General features: G+C 35.6%; 1 protein-coding gene across 2 annotated transcripts in view; it reads right to left on the reverse strand.

Annotated features, from left to right (window-relative positions):
• LAMA2 (laminin subunit alpha 2) overlaps nt 1-26,273 on the reverse strand; it is a 622,013-nt gene that overhangs the window by 269,226 nt on the left and 326,514 nt on the right. The gene's annotated exons all lie outside the window — the stretch shown is intronic.

Consider the following 26,273-nt stretch of genomic DNA (forward strand, 5'->3'; position numbering starts at 1 on the left):
CATGTATTATTTTCCCCAGTATTGCAGGCTTGCTGAAATAGGTTAAGTTCTGTGAAACCAAACACAGCCCCTCCTGTCATTTTCCTCACCTATAACTTGAGCTTTACAATTCCCAAGCAGAGAAGGATCTTCGTCAAAATTGGGAGATTTCTACCCATCCCTGAGGGTCACTCACTTTCTGTTAGTCTGAACACTTTCAACAAAGACATCACTCCATTTGACAGTGACTTTATATAGACTATAAGCTAAATGGGGAAATGTTGTGGGTCAGAGCAAAATAAAAGAATGGCAGCAAATTTTATATTATGATACAATTCAATCAAAACTCCCAAAGAAGATACGCTTTTCCCTGTGCAATCAAATACGCTTAGCTGAAATGAATGTTATTGTTCCTCTTCATTAAATAAACTTCTATATGCCAAACCCCGTATAATGGATGCTTGAGGTTCACATCTTCTGACATTGAGAGTAACCTTGTAGAAAGGAAAAAAAATAGGAAAGCAAGATCATTTATAGGACAGGAATCAACATTGGAACTTGAGTGACAGACTCGATGCAAATACTGCAGTCCTTTTTTAAAAATTCCACTCTAGCATTGTAAATAAAGACATTCATAAAACAAAGCTGATGATTTGTATTCCACTGTTTCCTCCATGCTGACACACAGAGGCCCAGCTTTGCAGCCGCTGGCTCTCTGTGGCCTCTTACTGCAGACCCTGAACACAAAGCAATTCCCGGCGATGCACTGGATGGAGGAGGAGGAACCTGGATTCCTCTCAGAGTTGCTCCATAGGGAATGCCACATAGCTTGCCATGGCTGATTAAACAGGGTTTTCAAATCACAGCTCTGCAATGTCTTCCAAGAGCTCATTACATGGAGCTCTATGAGGAACTAGAATTCAGAAAACTTTTATTCCCCTGTTCCCCTGAGAAATAGCCCTACTCTAATGTCTTTTCATATATAAAATAATAAATATCTGCCTGGACTATAGCACTTGGCATTATTGTGAGTAATGAAGGGTGAATCTATGTAAAAGGTTTTTGGTTCTATTAAGATAAGCATCCTAAATATTACCTTGCATATTTGTTCAAAATCAGCCAGACCATTTTCTCAATGAGAAGAATCTAGAGAGGCAGCAGGAAAGAATGCCTTACATATTTTAAAGACTGAACTTTTTAGAATTTTCTACACTTATAAAAATATTTAGTAGGAACCTACAGATGGAGATTGGGAAAAACACCAGGATATAGAACTATAATGTTGCAAGACTTTTAAGCTTCCAAATATATTTTGATCATTTAAAATGTGGACTACATGCTTTTATTTATTTATTTATTTTGGGGAATATGTTTCCCTAAAAAAAAAGGAAAAAAGACCAATTTTAATTCATAGTCTCTTAATTTAAAAATTACACAAATGTGAGGAACTCAGAACAAAAGGTAATGCCTATTTTGCTCATAAGAGCCAAAGCGAGTATAATTTGAATATCCAAACTTTTTTTTTTTTTAAGATTTATTTGAGAGAGAGACAGAGAGAACACAAGAGCATGTGCGCATGTGCATGGGGGAGGGGCAGAGGGAGAGGAAGAGAGAGAATCTCAGGCAAACTCTGCCCTGAGTTTGGCACTGGACTGGGGACTTGATCCCATGACCCTGAGATCATGACCTGAGCCAAAATCAAGAGTCAGACGCTCAACCAACTGAGACACCCAGGTGCCCCAGAATATCCAAGCTTTTAAGACTTCAGATGAAATAGAAAAATGTTTGATTTGTTACAACATTTCATCTGTTTATATTGTTTCCACACCTACTCATAATAATTATAAAGTCAAATAACATATAAAATAATATGAGAGAAGAATGAGGATGGAAATGGGAAAAAGAAACAAACAAATATAGAAAAAGAAAGGGCTCTTCTGCAGGTCAATCACAACCATAAAACATGAACTAAGGAGTAGAATTAATTCAACCTATTCTTCTGAGGGCTTATGATAATAATAGCAATAAAATGAAAACTTGACTTTTCACTCACATTTCATAACACAAAGTTTCCCCAACTCTTCCATGCATCTTCGATACCTATACCAAGGTATTGTTAGAACCAGTTTTTGAATTATCTAAAAATTTTCATGAGTGAATCCATTTTACTTCCACCTAAGTTATGTGGAAACAGACCATTTTAAAAAGGTATATGATGATGATGTTGGTTTTTTCTCCACATCACAAATACCCATTTCCATAGTATTAGAATTACTGTCTTTTTCTTTCACTCTAAAGCTGTATATTTATGTCCATTTCTTTTTTTTAAAGGTATTTATTTATTTATTTATTTATTTATTGAGAGAGAGAGAGCACAAGCAGGGGGGAGGATCAGAGGGAGAGGGAGAAGCAGACTCCCCATTGAGCAGAGAGCCCTGTGTGGGACTCAATCCCAGGACCCTGGGATCATGTCCTGAGCCGAAGGCAGATGCTTAACCAACTGAGCCACCCAGGTGTATGGCCATTTCTATATCACAGCTTAGTCAAGTACTTATTTAATTAATTTTCAAAAAGGACTGCTTAAGATGTGGGATCACAGTTTAGAAGTTGTCTTTCCCAACAAGTACATACCATTATATGGAAGTCTTTGTAATGAGTCAACTATAAGACAGCATCTTCTTTTCTGAGGGATATTGGGATTTGGGGGAAAAACCTGTGAGAACATTCAGAGTATAAACTGTCCTTTCCTATAGCTTTGGATGAAGAAGTCTCTGCCGCTTCTCCATCTACCCACCACTCCATATTCCAAATGTCACCTTCACTTGGCTCTTCTACATCCTTGCTTTCCCACTCTCCTATAATCCCCCTTCATTATCCCAATCATCAATCTCTCCATCAAATCCAGTGTGCACAGGGCTGCCAATCATCAACTGACTTTATTGTTTCCTCTAGCTATTATCTATGGTTATTTATTAGTTTCACTGTCAAACTCTGAGATATAGGATATTGCACTCATTTTCTTTATTCTTACCCAGCTAACCTTTTCTATTTTACCTACTGCATCCTGTCTTTCACCCTTGGTACTCCATTAAAAGAGTTTCTTGAAAGGTCATTTATCAGTTCTACCTAGCAACCACTAATGGACCTTTGGTTCAGTTTTATTCTTACTCTCTATGTGGCATGTAATTATTCTTAAAATTCTCGACTCCTTTGTCTTCTATTGCACCAAACTTCCGTGATACTCCTTCCTCTGTCTTGGTCGTACCACTGTCTCATTTGTAGATACATTTTTCTTTCTTATTCTATACTCCGTGGATGGATGTCTCCAAGAATCTTACTCCCTTTGGCTACCCTTTCTTATTGACTCTATTTCTTTCCAGTGGATTTAATTATGTTTATACCTGGTTCCTAAATCGGTATCTTCTATCCTGTGCTGTGTCCCTATATTAGTTTGCTCAAGATCTCATAACAAAATACCACAGACTGGGTAGCTTAAACAACAGAAATCTGAGATCCAGGTGTCAGCAGAACTGGTTTCTTCTGCAGTCTCTTCTCTTGGCTTGAGGCCATCTTTACCCTGTGTCCTCACATGGTCTTCTCTTTGTGTTCATCTGTGTTCTAATTTCTTCTTTTTAAAAGGACACCAGTCATATCAAATTGTACCCACTCTAATTACCTCATTTCAACTTAATTACCTCTCTAAAAATCCTTTCTCCAAATAGTTACATCCTAAGATTCTGGGGGTTAAGACTTCAACATATGAATTTGGGGGCAGGGATATAGTTCAGCCTGTAAGAGTCCTGTACTGAGTGATTGTTTAATAACATCTCAAACACTCAACATACCCAGTTAATCTTATTATCTGGATCTTCCCAGGAAACAAACTTGATTATTTTCCCAACTTCCATGATTGGGTCAGGCCAATTGCTTTATTTCTCTTTTTCAATTAGAAACCACAGGTGTAACATAATATTGTTTTTCACTGTGTTATTTATAACGAATTAGTCTCAGTCTTATTCTATTGAAATGCTTCTTGTCTAACTTTCTATTTTCACTACCAAATCACACTTACTAGGTCCTCACCAAGCATTTGAATTCAATTCTCTGACTTCAGTCATTTTGGGGGGAAAATTTTTATCAACTATTACTTCTGTTGTGGCCTTCCTAATGAAGGACCTCTAGTGGTCCTGGATCTATAATATCATTCAAGTTTCTACTCAGTCTCAACACTCTCTAGGATCTATTTAGCCCCCTATTCACAAACTGTGTGCAGAGGTGGCCCAGGGCATTGCAGTAAACTCACAAAGGCACTGTGGGATACTGTCAATGTTTAAAGGAAACACAAGCAATACTATGTATCTGTTGGACACCACACAACCAACTAGCTTGAGGTACTTCAGTTTTAACATGAGAAAACTTTATATTCCTTTCAGGGATATTCTCAAAACATTGAGCTATGTTTTTGCACTTTCAGCCATGCCGGATCTTTGTTAAGGGAAGTCTTCAGTGGATGCTGTGATAAAAACCACATATTGCACAAAAATCAATGTGAAACAGGAATTAAAGGTAGCAGTGTCCAACCTGTTTCTAGGTTTGAGAAGTTGTGCATTACCCAGCAGGCACACAAATCCCCTTTAGTAAGTCATTGTGGTTATTTATGAAAAAAAAAAAAAAGAAATTATTATATTGCCTGAACTTATGTGCATTATCTTTTTAAGTGGTTGCTCAGTTGTTAAAATGCAAGTATTTATTAAGTTGTTTGCCCCTCACTACTGTGGCATATTTCAATTGGCCTAGGAGACACTGTGAAAAAAAAAATACAGAGACAGTAAGAGTACCACAAATTGAAGAAGTTTTGGCACTTCCGACCTATCCCCTGTTTATATCTACCCATTCTGCTACTTTGATTTGCTTCAATTCATTTTCCTGCTGAAATTCTCACCCCTACAGCTCTCTGACTATTCAAATGCTGCTTTTCTTCCTCTCCTTAGCTAGTGTCCTGCTGGTCAGAAGACTGAGGAAGCAAAAAGGGTTTCTCAGTGATATTCCCAGACTCAGTGGCAACCACAACAAATAAGACAGCTAAAGGACTCTAGAACAGGGAGAGCTCTGCATGAACCATCTCATCCATTAACGCTGGAGAATGCATTCTAACATCCCACGACATTGGTAAGTTACATGTACTGTGCATAACTTTAATTTTCCACAATTTTGGACTTTGTAGACTCAATTTATTAATTTTATCTTTGAGACTTTCAAATTCATCCATTTGGGGAACAACACTGGAGCACTGCATGTACCACCAATAGAACATTTCATTTTCTCCTGCTGCTGAGGAACACAACTGTCACTATTGGCCAGAGAAATACAGTTTTCCACGGAGAGAAGTAAGCATAATTCCAGTTCACACTGAGGCAATTCTTACATTTACTAGATAGATTAGACTATATTTACTAAAGATGAAAGTTGTATTTCTTTTCAATACAAAGAGAAAGTGAATTTAATGAGAATAATTCATTTCATAAAGGTCTCCAAAGTCCTAGCGTTGTATTTTTTTTTTTTTTTTAACCTTTCTTTATATCCATTCAGCAAAATTCTCTTCAGGAAGATTCAGATATCAAATTGAGAGACACTGCAAGGAAAAGGAGTGGCATCCATTCACTCCGAGCAATGGTTCAATTCTAAGCCCTTCACTCTTCTGATCCTCAAATTCACCCCATTAAGAAAAGAGCACACAAGTAGCTGTTTCCCATGAGTACCTGTTTTAATTCTACCTTCAGGGGAAAGAAACAGCTTGTTTGCAAGTAACATTACAATTACTATGCAATATATAACCTAATGTCACACATAATAATGTAGTGTGCGTGCAGCACATTGCATTAAAGATTTAATGAGGCAGGGAAGTTCTCTCTCATGAGTGGAAAAGGCTAAAGGTAATTCTTAAAACTAAGCTTTACATTAGTATTTAGTATTAGGCTACCTGTGTTGTAGCCTCCCTTACCCGCAATCTCAAGAAATATGAATTGAAGGGTGAAGGGTGGGTGATCTATGGGGGACAATATACTTGGGGGAGAAATTCTTTTGTAAAATAAGACTGGATTATTTGGTTGTCTGACATCAGAACATCATCTCTCTTATTCCATTAAATGGGGTGTAAAATCTAATATTTACTTTTGCTTACCAGAGCAAATATTTCGGGAGGGATATACAAAAATCAAACGAGGAAAAGTCTTTGTAATATGGAGCAGGATAAATGAAACATATATGTTTCTTTTATTATGTTATGTTAATCCCCATACATTACATCATTAGTTTTTGATGTAGTGTTCCATGATTCATTGTTTGCGTATAACACCCAGTGCTCCATGCAGAACGTGCCCTCTTTAATACCCATCACCAGGCTAACCCATCCCCCCACCCCCCTCCCCTCTAGAACCCTCAGTTTGTTTTTCAGAGTCCATAGTCTCTCATGATTCGTCTCACCCTCCGATTTTCCCCCCTTCATTTTTCCCCTATCTTCTTCTGCCTTTTTTTTAACATATAATGTATTATGTTTTCTTCTTCTATCTTCTTCTGCCTTTTTTTTTTAACATATAATGTATTATTTGTTTTCAATTTAGCATCATAAACATGGCGAGGTTTCATCTTTCTAGATTTTGAAGCTCCATAGCCTTAAATTCTGAAAATGTGTCCCTCTCACCAAAGTGTTTACTGATGCATCTATTCATGGAACTCTCCTTTAACATAGAAACAGAACTTCATGTTTTGTTATGCTTTTCTGTACATTTATAACATTGAGATAAGAGCATGTTTCTCTTCTTTCAAAGTTTGATAATTAGAATAGAATGGGCGTAAGGGGATGTTGAATTAGAGAACAGGCAGAATTTGCATAGGAGGTCCTAACGTTATATCACCTTAATGCATAGAAAAAGGAGTAGGACTTGTGAGGGTCAAACAGAAACAACACATTCTGGAAACACTGGCTTGTAAGGCAAGAGACCACGTTATGTAATCTAGGAGATACAAAAGAGGAAAATCTTGAGGATTTTCCTGCCCGCCTGCCTCCATTCCTCCCTTCCTTCACTTCTTCCTATCTGTCTGGTTTTCCTGCCCCCTTCCTTCCTTTTATCCATCTCCTCCTTTTATACCTCCGCCTCTTTTACTGCCCCCCTACTCCTCCTCTTCCCCTCCCCTACCAGCTCCATCTCCTCCTCCTTCTGATTATTTTTTTCCTTTTAGATGTGGCCACATTCAACTTGATAATTTTGCATTCCTTTGTATTTTGTATCAGCTAAATTTCATAAGTATTCCAAAGTAGGGATGAAAATTATGAATGTGACTGTGCCAAGGACAGAGTTTTATGGCAGGCAGCCCATCAGAGGTACTCTCTCTCAGTGTGACACCAACTGACCACAGTGTCCCTGGAGACCAGTCCCCTAACTGCTTAATGGAGAAATCAGTTATGAGCTTCTTATATGAATTTTTATAAAATAAAATAATGCCAACCTATCTTCAGCATAAGCTTTATGTCTTCCATATTACAAAGTAAGGCCCGATTTTACTTTCTCTATATTCAGTTATGATTCAAAGCAAACAGAATTATAAAGGTTTGATCAGGTAAGAATGTTTCTGGCTGTAACTGAAAGCCAGACAATTAGCGATTCTCGTATGATACGAGGTCCAGAACTAAACAGATCAAATTTTAAAATACAACAAACAGATTATCCACACCCTCCCACAACTTCATACATTTTCTACAAACACTTAAATCCATTTGGGGACACTTAAAAATATAAGCACCTCATAAACAGATTTGCTAACCATCCTATAGAAGATGATGAAGTACACTACCCCGTACACAAATTAAGATTTAGTGTTTCCTCTAGGTTTTCCGACAGAGAGAACTACTTGTTACTTTTGTGACATGCACTGATAAGTGTTGAGTTGAAATAATACTATCTCAACAGATGTAAGTAAATGGTAGCAGCCAAATTCTCTAAACTGTTTTTTGTTACCAGGCCCAGACTCAAAAACAGGATTTTTGCAACAGCTGCTTGTCTTCTGTTTACTTACTTACGTTTGCATGGAATGTTCCATTAGTACTCTTGCTATGGGTTGGATTAATTTACGTGTAAATATTCAGTACAAAAAATACATGTAATACATAATTAAACATTGATCTAATCAAATAAGCTGTAAATTATAGTTTTATATATATGTAAATTTCTTATTGACTAGGGACTTAATTTTTTTTAAGTTCTCTGCCAAGAAAACAGAAAACTGCATGCTCATGATATACAACATGAATGTTGGTTAAAATAACAACATTTTAATCCAAGTTCCATTAAGTTAAAGAGAAACAGCCTTACTATTTTCATTTAAATGATAAATGAATATATATATTTTTATACATTTATGCACACACAAATTCTGGGGAAAAAAACTTATGAAAACATTGTAAAATGGAGATATCAATAATGGTATTTTCTATTTGAATACGAATTTTAGCTAACCTTTCTCTTAGTGCATAAGCATTTTGTCCTATAAGGATATTCTTTACTTTGGATAGTATATGGCGATTATATAGCTTTTCCCCTCTTATTGCAAAAGCAGGAACAAATAAACAGAATTCTGTAATAAAGAGAATTCCTATCTTTCCCATAGGCAATGCTCAATGTTTATACCTTCGGCAACACTAAATATAGCCAGAAGGGCTGTATGCTTAAATGAGCTCAATTAATTCCAGGTTACATTATTTAAATAGCGGTTATTTTGAAATAACAGTCAACTTCCCACAAAGGCAGATGCCAGAATATTAGTCCTGGAATATAATTTTTATTTGATTCAAAATTGGTCTACCACACTTCGTTTTCTCTTTTCTCTTATTCATGAGCTCTGCAGGTGATTATTACAGCAGAAGCTGGTTATGAATTTTAGAAGAAAAGATTCCCAAAGATGCAATGGAAACTAAGTCACACCCCAGAGGACAATCAACAGGTTAATAAAATATATTCAAGTGTCTTCTTCCAGAATGAACAGATAAAGATTTGTGTTAGTTATCTGACATGTCTGTTAACATGGAAATCAGATATAAATCACACAAAAGATCAAGCTCATTCCTGGAGATTTTTCAGACCTGGTTTTGGATTCTCTTTCTGCCTTTAAATGTTGTATGGCCCTTGGGAAAGTAATTTATGCTTTCAGAGTCTCTGTTAATTTTCCCTAAAATGAGCTGAATTACACCTACCTCAGAAGTTTGTTCTGAGGGTGAAACGAGAAAAACACATAGAAGTCCTCACTTGATACCTAGCACATAGTATCTATTCAATAAATGTTGTAAATCATACTGTTTTAATAAGAATAATTTTCAAAATTGAAATACATACATACTTCACACTAAAAGCCTAATCATAGTGATATTTATTTCATGATCTAAATGCACTTTGCAATCTTAGGGTTTCTGGAAGAGATCACAGTGTTGGCAGGATTCAGATCTTATTCATGTTTTAATGTTTCCCTATGGTACTTTGCATAAGCATCTTACAGATAGTAGATATTGCATAAATATCTGCTGAATTTTAATCAAATTCAACACCATATATCATTTCAATGTATTTTAGATGGAGAAGGCATAAAAAACCAGGACAAATTTGTACTACCCCCATGAGATAACTTGCAGTTGTTATTAGAATAGGCCTTTATTGGTTTCTCTATTCTTATCTTTGTCAGTCCTAAAAACAGACCAAAGGAAATATATCTATTTGAGTTTTTTGGTGATTCGAGCCTATTGCAGGAACTTACCGTACTGCTTACTGGCAAACTCTAAGTGCATTTATTTTAAAATAAGGCCCTTTAGCATTTGGGAAGTTTGATCTGCAGTTGAAAGGAAAAATCAACATTTAAATCATTTAGACATTTACACACATAAAGCAACTATATGCCATTACTTTTCACCAGATTCTATATGCTAGGGTAATAGTGTAAATTCCAGCACCCACTAATACATATTTTATAAGTTACAAATACATTTTCAATATGTTCTGATATATTGGCAAACAATGTACCCTCTGTATTAAAAAGACACCTAGCATACAGATTATAGAAAGCAATGAGCCAACTGCAACATAACTAGTCAGAGCACATTCTTGACACCACCATTTAAGGGAGTAGTTACAAATTAGAGGTCACCCAAACAGGTGTGACCAGGATGCTGATGGCTCTAAAAGCAGAACAAGAGGTTTAGAAAGGTAATGGGGATCTTTAACCTTAAAAACAGAAGACACAGGGAAAACATGACTGTTTTCTTTGAGTGTCTGAAGGTCTATCATGTATCATAAAAAGAAAACTTGCTCTGTTTGTCGCATAAAAATGGAGTCTATACAAGGAAGTGGGGGCGGGGATATTTTTTGATCCTGCATAAAAATTAACTTCTAATATCTAGAACTGTTGAAAATGGAATGAGGGCGCCTGGGTGGCTCAGTTGGTTAAGCGACTGCCTTCAGTTCAGGTCATGATCCTGGAGTCCCGGGATCGAGTTCCGTATCGGGCTCCCTGCTCGGCGGGGAGTCTGCTTCTCCCTCTGACCCTCCTCCCTCTCATGCTCTCTGTCTCTCATTCTCTCTCTCTCAAATAAATAAATAAAATCTTTAAAAAAAAAAAAGAAAATGGAATGAGCTTTGTAGGATGTACATATCCTTATAGATAGATGAACAGGGATCCATCTGTCTGGGATGATGGAGAAAGAATGCTTACATCTGCTAAGAGTTTGGACTAGATCTGATATCACTGGCAATTTGTAATTCCGCCATGCTAAATTTTACAGCTAATTTACTAATAGTTGGTTAGTTAAATATCAGGGTAACCCTTTTCAATTTCTATAGTAGAGTACCAGGATAGTAATTAGCTTTTTATACACCTGCTCCTTGCTCTGTGGTTTTAGAAATAAAGCATTTAAATGACAGGGCAACACATTTCATAAAGAAAATACTACTTGTGTAGACGGTATCAGAGATTTGGAATGGCATAGTGGGAAAGAGCACAGGTTCTAGAGCTAGTCTTGGGGAAGCAGGGAACAGAGTGCTCTGCCATTTATTAGCTGTGTATAACTAGATTGAACAAATTATTTAATCTTTCTTTATATCAAGTCTGCATCTGGAAAATGGAGAGGATGCAATAGTATATGCCTCACAGGGTTGTTGTGAGAACTCGACTGAATGATCTAGAATAGTGTTTGATACTTTATCAATGTTTAGTAAAGGTTAGCTAGGTACAAAACAATGGTAACAAAGGTTACCATTGTTTTGTTATTGTTGCCATTATGGAAAACAATCTCCAAAATTTTGTAACTATTCAGAGCAAGATTCTCTGACTACCACCATACCACTGGGACACATCAGTATGATCTGGATGTTTTAAGCTTGAAGATAAAAACATCTGCCACTTTTTTAGGCAAGATACAGATAACATAAAAATATGGTATGTCTCAAAATTTAAGGGGACTCAATCGCTGAGCCATACAAAATCCAGTTAATATTTTTATTGAACTTTAGAATTTAAATAGCACTTTTTGCATCATTTTATTGAATCTCTACAAATCTTATAGGGTAGGTTTATGATTATTGTTATTATATTGTAGACACGAGGAAATTGAGGCTTTAAGACGTTAAGTTGTACACAATCACACTGTTACTTTGGTGATACTGAAATGCATTCTTGATTTATGCTTATTTTTAAAATACTCCCCCCTCAAGACTGTCTCTCACTCTCTCTCTCTCTCTCGCTCTCTCTCTCTCTCACACACACACACATTCACTCTCAATGTGCAAGGTGTCTAGAATGCAAAGATCATGTGCTTCAGAATAAGACTGTCCTATTAGAGAATAAGACTGACCTATTAGAGAATCTTAGTCCATATATTTACTGTGTGACTTTGGGCAAATTAATTTAATTCTGAAGTTTACTTTCTTATTTATTTATTTATTTATTTATTTGAGAGAGAGAGAGAATGAGAGAGAGCACATGAGAGGGGTTAGGGTCAGAGGGAGAAGCAGACTCCCTGCCAAGCAGGGAGCGCGATGCAGGACTTGATCCAGGGACTCCAGGATCATGACCTGAGCCGAAGGCAGTCGCTTAACCAACTGAGCCACCCAGGCGCCCCTGAAGTTTACTTTCTGTTACGTCTAAAAGAGAATGAAAATACCACCTGGAAGGGTTTTTATAAGGAATTCACAAGAGAAACTCTGTAAAACCTATTCTCCGTGTTCTATACCAAGCATACAGAATTTCATGAAACATTATTTCATTTTCCCTCCTAATTATTTTGAGAACTCATTAAGTTCAAAATAGGTTTGCTAATTTGAATTGATGTACTTGTGTAGAAAAGAAAATACTATGGTTGCTGAAACATGAAAATATACTATCTTCATTAATAATAATAAGAAAACAAACTTTTCTAAAATGCTATTTTTTCCTCATCAGACTAGTAAAGATCTAAAAGTCTGATAGTGTACTCTACTAGTGAGGGGATTAGGGAAACAAGTACTTTCACGCCTTTGTGGTAGTAGGTACAAAATCTATGGGGTCAATCTGGCAATGTCTATTTAAATTAAAAATGCATATACATTTTGACATAACAATTTTAGCTCTGAAAATTTATCCAACAGCTCTATTTGCACATATAGGATATAGCTAGGCATGTGATTATTCAGTGCAACAATGTTTGTAGAAAAATATTGAAAATAGACCAATGTCCATCAATAGTGATTGCTAATAGACATATTAATAAGAGAATGATGGAGATGCCACTCTGCAAAGTGATTTTATATACACTAACTCTTTTAATCCCCCAAACAATATGCACACAGCCTTAGGTAATAGGTATATTACTATTACCACAGTCATTTTTTTAAATTTAAAAAAAATTTTTTTATTTTATTATGTTATGTTAATCACCATACATTACATCATTAGTTTTTGATGTAGTGTTCCATGATTCATTGTTTGTGCATAACACCCAGTGCTCCATGCAGTATGTGCCCTCTTTAATACCCATCACCAGGCTAACCCATCCCCCCACCCCCCTCCCCTCTAGAACCCTCAGTTTGTTTCTCAGAGTCCATAGTCTCTCATGGCTCATCTCCTCCTCTGATGTCCCCCCCTTCATTTTTCCCTTCCTACTATCTTCTTCTTTTTTTTTTTTAAACATATAATGTATTATTTGTTTCAGAGGTACAGGTCTGTGATTCAACAGTCTTACACAATTTAAAGACTTTATTTATTTATTTGACAGAGAGACAGCGAGAGAGGGAACACAAACAGGGGGAGTGGGAGAGGGAGAAGCAGGCTCCCCACTGAGCAGGGAGCCTGATGCTGGGATCAGGGCCTGAGCCGAAAGCAGATGCTTAATGACTGAGCCACCCAGGCACCCTTATCACTTTCATTTTGATATTGAGAAAAACTGAAGCATTGAGTGATTCCCTAACTTGCTTATGGTTGTAAGGCTGGCAGGTGGTGAAACCAGGATTTGAACCTCAAAACCTAGCAGCAGAGTCAATGTTTAGCCTCTTTTATGACAGCTGAACAAACTTGGGTGCATTCAACAAAAGACAAATAACCAACCAATCAAATAAAACAAACATATACCACACACACACACACACACACACACACACACACACGAAGAAAAACTTTATTCATTAATATAGAATTATCTTGATTATGTTAAGTAAAACAACTATAATGTGCTTTTATAATAGGTATGCCATGTAACCATTTGTGTAAAGTGAGGGAAAATATATATGTATGCAGATATGTGTGTGTATAAATATTCATATATATATTCTATTAAAACAGAAATGTAGAAATAGAGAAAATAAGAGTTAACCCAAAATACATGATAGTTACCCTTTTGATATTATTTATTCTTAAATTAATTTTATCAGATGGAATGACTAATAGAATCAGCATTGCTATCTGGAATATCTGAGTGAAGTAAAATATTTGTGATTTAAGCACCTGCAAAATGTCTCTGGTAACCAATTAGCAAGTGTGTTTTAAAATATATTTGTTGGGGTTTCTAGAGGAGTGATATTGAGAAAACACAGTGAAAAGGGGATCAGACCTGAGTGCTAGCCAGCCTTGCACAAACCAGATGTGTAATTTTTAAAGTATTTGTTTCTTAAGAATGAAGTCAAAACCAAAGTATAGAATATGGAAGTAAAGAGAGCTGACATGATGACTTACTCAGGTCATGAGAATCTCAAGGAAGTATGACTTTGAGCAAATATTTAGCTCAGTGAGCTTTAAAAATCGCCTCTACTGTGCAAATTCCAACAATTTCCCTGCTTATTTTGCTGTGTTATTTTAAGATTTATACAATGTACTATTTATTAACACATTTTGGAGACTACATACATTCACACTTTTATTATTTGATACCTTTAGTTCTAAAATCCCCTGACTTAAATGACAATAGAAATCTGGTGCCTATCAGATCATCAGATTTCAACTAGACATTCAAGATTTCTTGCTTCAGTAGGGAAACCCTCTAATATGCAGAAATTATTGCACTCAAGTAAATATATTACATGGTATTTTAGATTTTTCTTCCCTTCATTCCTTCTTTGTTTCCAGTAGATAAATCATTAGAATAAAATATCCTCACCAAATTCTATAAATTTCATCATTTACTAAAAGCAGATCAGACTCTGGCCTCGCTGACTAAAAAGACAACAAAACAAAAAAAGCCAAAAAAAAAAAAAAAGAGCCAGAAAGAAAACTATACTATAAGTCAAGGAAAAACAATGGTGAAAATTTCAAGATGAAGCTGAGAATTTTTCATAAGCTATATGAGACAGTTTGCAATTTTTCTACTAAGCTCCCCAATTCCCATAAATTGTAGGTACAAAGGGAGTACAGACAGTGTTCTTTACTATTTTCTAAGAAAACAGAGTTCCTACCATATAAAGGCAGACAGACCCTCAGGACACTCCAAAGTTCCTGCTAAGAGTTCAAAGAGGGCCATGAAAACAGTCCTATCAATCACAACATGAAACACACACTTTCTCACACTCTCGTGGGGGTGCGATGTTTATGCAGCTTTGGACACTTATTTTCTTCATGTAGTTTACATCAACACAGCAACTGCATACTTCTTGGTGGGGGAGCAACATCTATGCATTCTGTGAACTTTAACCTATTGCATTGAATTTTGTAGCGTGTATTTCATTTTATATACTATTTCTATAAGGTTTTTAAATTTCTGTTGTTTCTTTTTCTTCTCAATCATAACTGAACATCCCTCCCACACAGACCAGCTGTTTCTCCATTTAAAAAGAAGGCAAGTGATTTAACATCATAAATACCAAACTGCATCTCAAGGTCAGAGTCAAAAGCTTTTATGTCTCATTAATTTTCAAGCTCTTCATCAGTTTTTCTCATTGAGTTACCATTTATATCTTGGTATGTGGAAAAGCATAAAACTTGTGTTATCAGTTAAAACAGAAGGCTATCTCCAGCTATTAAACTAATATAAAATATTTTCAATTAAACGAGTAGTAGTTCGTATACTTTGTAAATGGCAACAGCAAAACTTCAAAAAGCTTTCGGGTCCATTTACCAGCAACTTCCCCTCCCTACCCCCAACTGAGAGAGATGAAAGTCGTCTCCTTGAGTCAATCAATGCTCTGGCTGCTGAGACATAAAAATATTGACCTTTATCTCCTAAATCAAATCATTTAGGTCACCCATGTAATTCTTAGAAATGATACATTTTAAAATATTAGCTATTTTGTAGAAATTCACTAAATGTGCATAATAAAAAACCTACACACATCACCATCTGATTTTCAGTAGTCATTTATCTATTCAACAACAAATAAGCAGTAGTTCGATAATATAAACAACCTTGCATCACTTTAGAGTTTAAGCAGTATTTCTGAAAGTAATCATATATATAGAAATTGACTGAAAATCTTACTAACTTCATTTCCTCACCTATCAAAAGACTTAAATTTTTTTTAGCCCAAAGCACTTATTTTACCATTAATAAAACATAGGGCCAGAGGTTATCTACGATCTGTCCAAGGCCAAATTGCAAATAATGGCAGAGATTCTGGGTGTTGGCTTTCACTTCCATGTCTCCACATGGGTTTGTAGATACTATTGCTTAGAACAACATGTTTTCTGTTCTATTTTATTTTGTTATAATTGTTTTAAAAGAAGGTCACAAATTATCTGACACTCATCCCATTGAGTGTCATTGGGGTCTTTATCTCCTCTCTTGAATCTGGGTAGGTTTCTGACTGCTTTAACCCATGAAATATTGTGTGCAACTTCTGGAGGTAAGGTCATTAAAAACCATTGAGCTTTTGCCTTGTTACCTGGGCACATTTTCTATTGGAGCCCCACGCTGCCAATTACCCCGAGGCCACCATGCTTGGAGGAAGCCCAACGTGCATGTATTGTTCATACATGGGATGTCTGGTTGTCTCAGGTGAGTCCAACTTTTGAGTTATTGTATTCCAGGCATTAGACATGTACATGAAGTCTCCAGCTTCTTCAACTCCCCCATAACCATTCAAGTCTGCTCTGCTGGGCCCCAAGACATCATTGAGCAAAGAGTACCTATCCCTGCAATGCCCTGTCCAAATTCCTTACTGGGTAACATTTGTAGGCATATTAAAATAGTTAACATACACTATAAGGTTTGAGATGGTCTGTCACTCAGCAATAGATAACTGGAAAACTCTCAGATCTTAATTTTCTCCAATATGGGTTAAGCACCATTGGCTAGCTTAATATTAAAGTTCAGCCACCTCCAGTCAAAAGCTATGCTGTTCTATAGCTTTGCTTTTCTTAAATGATCTTTCTTTGGAGCTACAATTGTGTCATCTTTTTATATATCATTTTTATGCACGATTACTTTTCTGAGTCAAATTTCTTTTTTTAATTTCATTCATTCACTAAACATTTACTTAATATATAATCCATGTTTTTAAAATTGATAGATTTCAAAGATCTAGAGATGAATAAATATGAATAAAATAATTGTCTTCAGGTGAGGGATGAGGGGAGAGAGAGAATTGCTACTTAATTTATTTCTCCTTTTTGTCTTTATAATGAAAGCATTTAAGACTTTATTTTATTTTTTAAGATTTTATTTATTTATTTGTCAGAGAGAGAGAGTGTGTGAGCACAAGCAGGGGAGCAGCAGGCAGAGGGAGAAGCAGACTCCCTACTGAGCAAGGAGCCTGATGCAGGATCGATCACAGGACTCTGGGATCATGACCTGAGCCAAAGGTAGACATTTAACTGACTGAGCCACCCAGGCATCCCAGCATTTAGGACTTTAGACTTACTCTTGAATGCTGCTTTTGCTTCACCTCAGAGTTTTGGCTTTCTGATACTTTGTTTTCAGAATTATAGTTGTAACTTTAATTTTTTTGTGGCTAGAATAGTTATTTTATAATATGTTCTTAAGTTTTTATTTATTTTATTTTATTTATTTTATTTATTTATTTTTAAAGATTTTATGTATTTATTCATTAGAGACAGAGAGAGAGAGAGAGGCAGAGGGAGAAGCAGGCTCCCAAGGAGCAGGGAGCCCGATGCTGGACTCGATCCCAGGACCCTGAGATCATGACCTGAGCCGAAGGCAGACGCTTAACCATCTGAGCCACCCAGGCGCCCTGTTCTTAAGTTTTTAAATGGTCTTCTAATTTATTATTTTTAGTTTATACTTGACCACACTGTGGTCACAGAGTGAAAACTAAACATTTTCTGGTTTTAGAATTTTTGAAAAGTATGTGTGTGCCTGAGTGTGTACATATCTGGTCTCTCTCTCATGAGACTGATTTTTAAAATATTCCTTTGGCATAGGCCTTATTTATAAATATAAGATTAAGAGAGTACTATTATTTTATTTTTTAATCTTCAGTACAATTTATTTGCTAAATGTTTACCTCCTCTTTCCTCACATTTCAAAGACTGAGTAATGCATTAAAGTCTATTGCTACTATAGTGGTTTGCTTGCATAGCAATAAAAAAGTATCCAGTAATATGAATATTCAAATGCAAGACGAAATTCATGATATGTTGTCATAATTTTCAATTATAACAAAGAACTGCTAATGGAAAACTAATGGGATGAATAGTTTCATAGCTGTAAGAGGTAATTAGGAGCATTTCTAATTAGGAACCAATTCTAAGAAAATATACTAATAAGAAAAGATTGCCTCCCTGTTTAATCATGTTATTTACTTACTTAAAAATAATAAGAATCAAATAATTTTTGAAAGAATCAAATAATTAAACCTAAAACAGTCAAGGAATTTCACTATTTCTAAAAAAAAGTGATCGGGGCGCCTGGGTGGCTCAGTCGTTAAGCGTCTGCCTTCGGCTCAGGTCATGATCCCAGGGTCCTGGGATCGAGCCCCGCGTCGGCCTCCCTGCTGGGCGGGGAGCCTGCTTCTCCCTCTGTCACTCCCCCTGCTTGTGTTCCCTCTCTCGCTGTGACTCTCTCCGTCAAATAAATAAATAAAATCTTTAAAAAAAATAAAAATAAAAAAAGTGATCAAATCTGACAACATATTTTAAATATATTAAAAGTTTAAAAATGAAAGTATTCTTTATGCAAGACATGTTGCGTAATAAATTTTTAACAAATTAATGTAATAATAGACATTTTTAGAGTTACATTATATTTAACTAATGAGAATTGAAGAAATGTTACATATGGCTTGGTGTTAGGTTTGGCCCAATTAAAAACAAGTACAAATCCAGGGATATAGCAAAGAGAATTACATATTCCTATTTTGGTGCAATTTACAAAAATATAAACCTCTCTTTTTTTAAATTAAAGACAGAAAGTTAAAGAAGCCTGGTGGTTTTGTCAATAGAAGAAAAAGGTGAGGAGAAGCAAACTTTGCTCTTTTGGAGAGGTGCTCACATACACAGGAAGTGAGGGGAGAAAGAAAGAGCACAAAGGATCTTTGAGTCATTTTGTTAATGCTCATTGCCTTCTCATCATGGCTGATAAAGCAAAGCAAAACAACCCAAAACTATGGATACTCTAGTAGCATTATAATTGGAAAGAACCCATTCTTTTTGTCGACAAACTCAATACATTGAAACACCTAATGTTTCTTTTATTCTAGTTCAGTTGATTCTGTGCTTCCCAGTCCCTGGAATTTTCTTGCTTGTCATTCATGTCAGTGTGAGCATTCAAGAGTGAACGTAAAACATTCTCAGATGAGTCAGTAAGTTCTTGTAAAGGTTGAAGTTATGAAATTATCTTTTTAACATTTCAGAGACATGTTTAAGATTTTACTTCCAGTTCTTTTAAATCATACATTTATGTCTAAAATAAACTAGAATAAGACTAACTTAATTTACTGCATTTTGTTCACTCAAATACATAGGCCACAATTTGTAGTAGGCTACAAATGAGCCTAAGATTAATTCAGTTGAGTTGATTGACAATTTTTCACATATATATATATATATATATATATATGCTTTCATAAAGACACAGAGTCAATGATGAGTTTTATGCCTCCTAGTATATGACCGAGGTGGTTTAACACTCAAATATTAAAATACATTCCATGTAATTGAGTTTCCTAAATAGCATGAAAGTACATATGCAATTAACAATGAGCATATGAATTTTGACTTATTCACATCAATATGGCTTAATTTAAAAAATGCATGTACTCATGAATGTACTCTCTTAAATAAATAGTCTGTTGCTTTAATGAAGTTTACTGATCCAATTTAAACTATATGCATGTCAATGGAGTTCTTACTACAAAACATAGCTCCAATATAGATGGCCCCCGACTTCAATGTTTTGACTTAACAATTTTTGACTTTACGATGGTGCCAAAGGGATATGCGTGCATTCAGTAGAAACTGCACTTCACATTTTGAATTTTGACCCTTTTTCTGGGCTAATGATATGTGGTACAATACTCTCCCATGATGCTGGGCAGCAATCCTGAGTCACAGATCTCAGTAAGCCACACAATTGCAATTAAACAACCGATACGACTATTCTGTACTCATACAGCCATTCTGTTTTTCCCTTTAATTTTTATTCAATAAATTACATGAGATATTCAACTAAAACAGGCTTTGTGTTAGATGATTTTGTCTGACTGTAGGCTCATGTAAGGGTTCTAAACATGTTTAAGGTAGGCCAGGATAAGCTATGATGTTCCATAGGTTAGGAGTATTAAATGCATTTTTTTAAAAAGATTTTATTTATTTATTTGAGAGAGAGAGAGAGAGAATGAGAGAGAGAACACGAGAAGGGGGAGGGTCAGAGGGAGAAGCAGACTCCCTGCTGAGCAGGGAGTCCGATGTGGGCTCGATCCTGGGACTCCAGGATCATGACCTGAGCCGAAGGCAGTCGTTTAACCAACTGAGCCACCCAGGTGCCCCAAATGCATTTTAAACTCACAATGGGTTTATCGGGACATAACCCCATCCTAAGTTGAGCAAGATCTGTGCAACATGTTTATGGAGAAGAAATACCACTACACATTCTTCTTTCAACTTAACTCCCATTTTTTGTTATACTTTCAAAATCCTCACTCTGTGATATTAGTGAAAAACTCATAAAAGTCAGCAAGACCAGGTGGCTTCTGAGGGCCTTCTACATATAACAAATAGCTAGACTGGTAGTTACGATGGATGATTCACTTTTTGGATTTCCATTTATATGTGTAGCATTATGTACACATCATTTAAAATGGCTGAATATTTGGACATTAATCACCTAAGGCTATTCTAATGATAAATAGTCTTTTTAACATAATGCACATACTCCCAGGCCTTACAAATCTATGGATAGAAATGAAGTCTCTCTGACACTGATGTCCAGTAAGAATAGTTCTTAGGCCCCTTTACAATTTCCAAAGCAAATCCATTTTATTTTCTCATCAATACATCTCTTTGTTACTCGGCTGCCAGTATCCAGAGTGGGAACCCAGTTTCACGTAAATCTGCCTTTGACCCTCAGTCAGATGGGGGAGAGTGGGCTTTCCTCCACCCTGTGCCACAATCTGTCTCACAACATCTTTCACAAAAATAGCTCCCTCACTTCCAGTCCTCTGCCTTTATCTCTATTGAAGTGAGGATTCAAACCAGTTTCTCAAGGCCCCACAAAGAGGGGATAGGAGAAAAGGGACACACCCCATGACATCTTCTCTATTGATTTTTTTCATCCCATTATTTCCTCTTGGTCTTATAAAAATAATTCCCACTTTCTTCTATCCAAAGATACAAGCATCCATCTATACCAGATTAGTTTCTTATTGTTTTCATAACAAGTTTAGCAGCCGGAAGCAACACAAAATTATCTCACAGTTTTGTGAGTGGGAATTCCAACATGGGTCTCACTAGGGTACAATGGCTAAAATCATGGTGTCAGCAGGGCTACATTTCTTTCTGGAGGCTCTGGGGAAGAATCCATTTTCTTGCTCATTCAGATTGTTGGCAGATTCAGTTCTTATGGTTGTAGAACTGATGTTCCCATTTCTTTACTGGGTATTGGCCAATGCACATTCCTAGCTTCTAGAGCTCATCCACATTTCTTGGCTCATGGGCCCCTCTGTCTTCAAAGACGATGATGATGGACAGAGTCCCTCTAAGGCTTCAAATCTCTCCTTCCTCTTCCTTCATTGTCACATCACTCTGACTCCCTTTCCTGCCTTCCTCTTCCACTTTTAAGGCCTTATGTGATTAGATTAGGCCCATCTGGACAATCCAGGATAATCTCTAGGTCCTCAAACTTAATCACATTTGTAAAGTCACATATTTATAGGCTCTGGGGACTAGGACATGGACATATTTAAAGGGATCATTGTTCAGCCTACCACATATGTCAATATAAAGAAATTCCTGAGGGGTCACTACCCACCAGCTCTACAAACAGACCCAGATTTGCAATTTGCAATCAGGTACAGTGACAATAATTTTGAAATAATAAAAACAAAATATTTTAGGGAAGGGAAGTAGAAAGAAAGAAAAAGAAACTTGCATATATCGATTTTGTTCTAAGATACAGGATGGCTGCATAGTTTTTAGGGAGCAATAGAAGTTAGCAGATTAAATCATAACACACAGAAAAGGAAGGCTTGCATTGAAAACTTTGGCAGGTTTCTAACAAAAGGACTGTAGCCTGAGCAGACACAGCTATAATAAGAGCATATACTTGGTCTATGTATCCGATGTCATTTTGCTGAATTTCAAGCAGGAAGATGCTGAGATCTCCTTAGAATATAAATCATGTCAAAAGTAAGAGTTAAACTCCAAAATAAATTAAGTAAAACTTAAAGTGACTTTTCTAAGCCTAGCACAGATAGACACAAATTAAGACCATATTGTACATACGCTGTGCGATCGTAATATTCTGCCAAACAAGAAAATGTCTTCTTTAAATAGACAGCTATATTTCTCAGGTTATTGAGCTGAAAGGAAAGAACATTGTATGATGCAGTTTCAATCAAGGGGACCTTAGTAACGCTATTCCTTCTGTATCATTTTTGTGCAATGTATTTGGAACTCCATATATATTGTACTGATATAGAAATGGTAACTATATAGAAGTAGACAATATCTATTCCTTCATAAGTAAATGTCACTAATAGTTCATACCTGTCACTTCAGATGTTGATAATTTTCTTTAAGCAACTGAATCAATTTATGTTTAAGACGCACTAAACAATATTTTGGAGGGCATATCTTCCATTGGCTTGCTTTTTGTTTTAAAAGAAAGTCTAACCTCTCAATTTTAATCATCAGAGTAAAAGGAAACATTGGAAGAAAGTGCATGACCAGTTTCAGGAAATACAGGACAAAGGAATAAAGTGTGTTTATGCCTGGGAAAAAAGATGCACTCTACAGTGTTACCTTAGCAGCTGGAAACTACTCAATGCCAACATATACAGATGAAAAGTGAACAGCAAAAAAAACCCAAAAAAAACAAACAAACAAACAAAAAAAAAAGAAAAGTGAACAGCCATATTATAATACTGCAAAACATTCCTCCATTCTCCTAGTACTAAGCACATTTTTATGCTGTTTGCTATATAATAGGAATAATGATAATACATACTTCAGAGCACTGTGTGAAGATCCAGTGAGATAGCTCAGATAAAACAATTAGCACTGCGCCAGGTATATATGTGAATACTTTATACATTCCAGATATACATATTAATACCTGATATATTTCAATTTCTACTATAATTATTTTACCATTTTATTTATTTTAAATTTAATTCCGGTATAGTTAACGTACAGTGTTCTATTAATTTCAGGTGTAAAATATAGTGATTCAACAATTCTATACATTACTCAGTGCTCATTGTGATAAATGTACACTTAACCCCCTTCACCTATTTCACCCAATCTCCCACCTGCCTCCCCTCTGGTAACCATCAGTTTGTTCTCTTTAGCTAAAGTCCACTTTTTGGTTTGACTCTTTTTGTTTGTTTCTTTTGTTTCTTAAATTCTACATATGAGTGAAATCATGTGATATTTGTTTTTATCTGACTGACATATTTTACTTAGCATTATACTTTCTAGCTCTATTATGTTGCTGCAAATGGCAAACTTTCATTGTTTCTTATGGCTGAGTAATATTCCATTGTATATATACTACATCTTCTTTATCCATTCATCTGTTGATGGACACTTGAGTTGCTTTCATATCTTGGCTATTGTAAATAAGGCTGCTGTAAACATAGGAGTGCATATATTATTTCAGATTAGGATTTTATATTCTTTGGGTAAATAAATGCCCAGTAGTAGAATTATTGGATCACATAATACTTCTATTTTTAATTTTTTGAGTAATCTTCATACTGTTTTCCACAGTGGCTGCACCAGTTTGCATTCCCACCAACAGTGCACAGCATTCCTTTTTCTCCACATCATTGTCAACACTTGTTTCTTGTTTTTGATTTTAGCCATTCTGACAGGGGTGAGGGGATGTCTCATTGTAGTTTTCACTTGCATTTTCCTGACAATTAGTGATGTTGAGCATCTTTTCATGTGTCTGTTGGCCATCTGGATGTCTTCTTTGGAGAAATGTCTGTTCCTGTCTTCTGCCCATTTTGAAAATGGATTATTTAGGGTTTTTTTTTTTTTTTTTTGGTATTGAGTTGGATGTGCTCTTTATATACTTTGGATACTAATCCTTTATTAGATGTGTCATTTGCAAGTATCTTTTGCATTGAGTAGATTGACTTTTAGTTTTGTTGATTGTTTCCTCTGTTGCATAGAAGCTTTTTATTTTGATGTAGTACCAATAAGTCTATTTTTATTCTTGTTTCCCTAGCCTCAGGAGATATATCTAGAAAAACATTGCTATCACCAATGTTAGAGAAATTACTACTTGTGCTCTCTTCTAGAATTTTTAGGGTTCCAGGTCTCACATTTAGGTCTTTAATCCATTTTTATCTTATTTTTGTGTGTGGTGTAAGAAAGTGGTCCAGTTTCATTTTTCTCCATGTAGCTGTCCAGTTTTCCCAACACCATTTGTTGAAGAGAGTGTCTTTTTTCCATTGCATACTCTTGTTCCTTTGTCAAAGTTTAATTGACCATATAAGCATGGGTTTCTTTCTGGGCTTTCGTATTCTGCTCCATTGATATATGTGTCTATTTTTGTGTCAGTACCATCACTGTTTTGATTACTACAGTTTGTAGTGTATCTTGAAATCTGGGATTGGGATACCTCCAGTTTTGTTCTTTTTCAAGACTGCTTTGGCTAGTCAGGGTCTTTTGTGGTTCCATACAAATTTTAAGATTATTTGTCCTATTTCTGTGAAAAATGCTGCTGGTATTTTGATAGGGATTGCATTAAATCTGTAGATTTGCTTTGGGTAGTATGGACATTTTAACAATATTTTTTCCTTCAATTCATGAGCATGGAATGTCTTTCCATTTGTTTGTGTCATCTTCAATTTCTTTCATCAATGTTTTACAGTTTTTGTAGTACAGACTTTCACCTCCTTGGTTAAATTTATTCCTAGGTATTTTATTATTTTAGTGCAATTGTAAATGAGATTGTTTTCTTAATTTCTCTTCCTGCTACTTCATTATTACTGTATAGGAATGCAATGGATTTCTGTTTACTGATTTTGCATCCTATGACCTTACTGAATTCATTTATCAGTTCTAGTAGTTTTTTGGTGGAGTCTTTATGGTTTTTTTTATATATGGTATCATATCATCTGCAAATAGTAAAAGTTTTGCTTCTTCCTTACTAATCTGGATGCCTTTTTTTCTCTTACTTGTCTGATTGTTGTGGCTAGGACTTCCAGTAGTATGTAAAATAGAAGTGGTGAGAGTGGACATCTCGGTCTTGTTTCTGACCTTAGGGGTAAAGCTCTTAGTTTTTCACCATTGAGTATGATGTTAGCTGTGGGTTTTTCTTATATGGCCTTTATTATGTTGACATATGTTCCCTCCAAACTTACTTTGTTGAGAGTTTTCATCACGAATTGATGTTGTACTTTGTCAAATGCTTTTTCTGCATCTATTGAAATGATGATATGGTTTTTATGCTCATACTGATGTGATGTATCACATTGATTAATTTGTGAATATTTAACCACCCTTGCATCCCAGGGATAAATCCTACTTGATCATGGTGAATGATTTTTTAAATATTTTGTTGGATTCAGTTTGCTAATATTCTGTTGAGGATTTTTGCATCTATGTTCATCAGTTCATCAGACATATTGGCCTGTAATTCTCTCTCTCTCTCTCTCTTTTTTTTTTTTTTTTTGGTAGAGTCTTTATCTGGTTTGGGTATCAGAGTAATAACGGCCTCATAGAATGAAACTGGAAGGTTTCCTTCCTCTTCTACTCTTTGGAATGGTTTAAGTAGAATAGGTATTAACTCTTCTTTAAATGTTTCATAGAAATAACCTCTGAAGCCATCTGGTCGTAAACTTTGTTAGGAGTTTTTTTATTATTATTGGTTCATTTCATTACTGGTCAGTTATTACTATTATTAATATATCTAAGAAATAAGACAACTATTTAAATGACTGATAAAAATTCTTGTGTGTCTAATAAAGTGTAATTTCAAAACATTAACCTATATTTTCCTTGTTGGAATATTTTGTACTGAATATAGCAAATAATTAGATGATTGGTTTGGTTTTTATGTTCATATAAGCATTTTAAAATTATATAAACTATCTTTGCTTTTTGCCATATATAGAAAAAAGCCTACTTCAAAGAAGAAAATGCAATGGGGTTAAAAAAACTGTTAAGGA

The sequence above is a fragment of the Halichoerus grypus genome, chromosome 9 (assembly GCF_964656455.1).
Source record: "Halichoerus grypus chromosome 9, mHalGry1.hap1.1, whole genome shotgun sequence".
Classification (NCBI taxonomy): domain Eukaryota; kingdom Metazoa; phylum Chordata; class Mammalia; order Carnivora; family Phocidae; genus Halichoerus; species Halichoerus grypus.